This window comes from Chlorocebus sabaeus, chromosome 22 (assembly GCF_047675955.1).
Source record: "Chlorocebus sabaeus isolate Y175 chromosome 22, mChlSab1.0.hap1, whole genome shotgun sequence".
NCBI classification, from domain to species: Eukaryota; Metazoa; Chordata; class Mammalia; order Primates; family Cercopithecidae; genus Chlorocebus; species Chlorocebus sabaeus.
In genome coordinates, this window is record NC_132925.1 from 58,412,945 (window position 1) to 58,414,762 (window position 1,818).

Sequence of the window (1,818 nt, forward strand, 5' to 3'; positions counted from 1 at the left end):
CATATGCAGACAGTGTTTACAGTCCTAGCTTCCTGCTTGCCACCTAGGATGAGCTCAATACATGGTTGCTGAATGATTGAACTAACTTGAGTCCCTGAACACTGAGTGTATTAGTCTGTTGTCACATTGCAGCAAAGATACTACTTGAGACTGGGTGATTCATAAAGGAAAGAGGTGTAATTGACTCACAGTTTAGCTTGGCTGGGAGGCCTCAGGCAACACACAATCATGGTGAAAGGGGAAGCAAACACGTCCTTCTTCACAGGGCAGCAGGAAAGAGAATGAAAGAGTGCCTAGTGAAGGAGGAAGCCCCTTATAAAACCATCAGATCTCGTGAGAACTAACTCAGTATCACAAGAACAGGTTGGGGGAACCACCTCCATGATTCAATTATCTCCACCTGGTTCCTCCCACAACATGTGGGGATAATAGAAACTACAATTCAAGAGGTTGGAGGCGCGGGAGGGCAGCGAGAGGTTCGCTGGTGCAGCGCACAGGAGATCATGTCCGGGGGCAGCAGCTGCAGCCAGACCCCAAGTCGGGCCATCCCCGCCACTCGCCGGGTGGTGCTCGGCGACGGCGTGCAGCTCCCGCCCGGGGACTACAGCACGACCCCCGGCGGCACACTCTTCAGCACCACCCTGGGAGGTACCAGGATCATCTATGACCGGAAATTCCTGATGGAGTGTCGGAACTCACCTGTGACCAAAACACCCCCGAAGGATCTGCCTGCCATTCCCGGGGTCACCAGCCCTTCCAGTGATGAGCCCCCCACAGAAGCCAGCCAGAGCCACCTGCGTAATAGCCCAGAAGATAAGCGGGCAGGCGGTGAAGAGTCACAGTTTGAGATGGACATTTAAAGCACCAGCCCCTCAGGGCCTTCCTGGGAGGAGTCCCACCAGCCGGGCCTTATGAAAGTGATGATACTGGGCAGGCGTTGGCGTGGGGTCGGTCACCCCAGCCCTTTCTCCCTCACTCAGGTCACCTGCCCCCTCCCCTTTGTGAACACCAGCAGATACCTCCTTGTGCCTCCACTGATCCAGGAGCTGCCGCCCCAAGGGGAGTGACCCCTGCCAGCACACCCTGCAGCCGAGGGCCAGGAAGTGGACAAGAACAAACCCTTCCTTCCGAATGATGAGCAATTCCAGCCTCTCGCTGCTGGGGGCGCAACCACCCCTTCCTTAGGTTGATGTGCCTGGGAAAGTTCCCTCCCCCTCCTTCTGTAAGAGAGGAAATAAAAGCCACCTTCGCCCTAGGGCCAAAAGAAAAAAAAAAAAAAAAAAAAAAGAAACTACAATTCAAGAGAAGATTTGGGTGGAGACACCACAAACCATATCACTGAGGTTTTCTCATCTGAAAAGAGAAGTGGTAATACATAATTTGTAATGCAGTGTTGGTGACATGAGAAAATACAAGTTTTAGAAATGTGGATGATGTCAAAGCATTTTAATTTTATCTTATCTCTCTAATCACAGTTCATTTTACAGACACTATTTTTACACACCTCTTGTGAATTGGAAGGAGGCAGAGAACCCGGATGTCACAGAGTAAATTCGTCAAACTTCCTTCAGCGTTGTCTAGAGAGACAGACCTTGTTTCAAAAGGGACATTTGACTTCAAATCTAATAATTCCTGTCTAACTGGTGACAGATCTAATTATGCCAGTCCAAGTGTATTCACCACTTATAAACCAACACCCAATGTTTTTCTTTTTCATTCTTTTATTAAAATAGTTTATTTATGTAAGAAAGACATGAACAGTAGTCTAAAGTAGTAGTTGTCTCAGCAGTAGTTATTGTATTTTAGCAAAAATAAAAT

The 1,818-nt window shown here is 48.7% G+C and overlaps 1 pseudogene; it reads left to right on the forward strand.

Moving 5' to 3' along the window:
• The first annotated feature begins 437 nt into the window (after positions 1 to 437).
• Positions 438 to 1,266, forward strand: LOC103227952 (eukaryotic translation initiation factor 4E-binding protein 1 pseudogene; annotated as a pseudogene).
• The last annotated feature ends 552 nt before the right edge of the window (positions 1,267 to 1,818 follow it).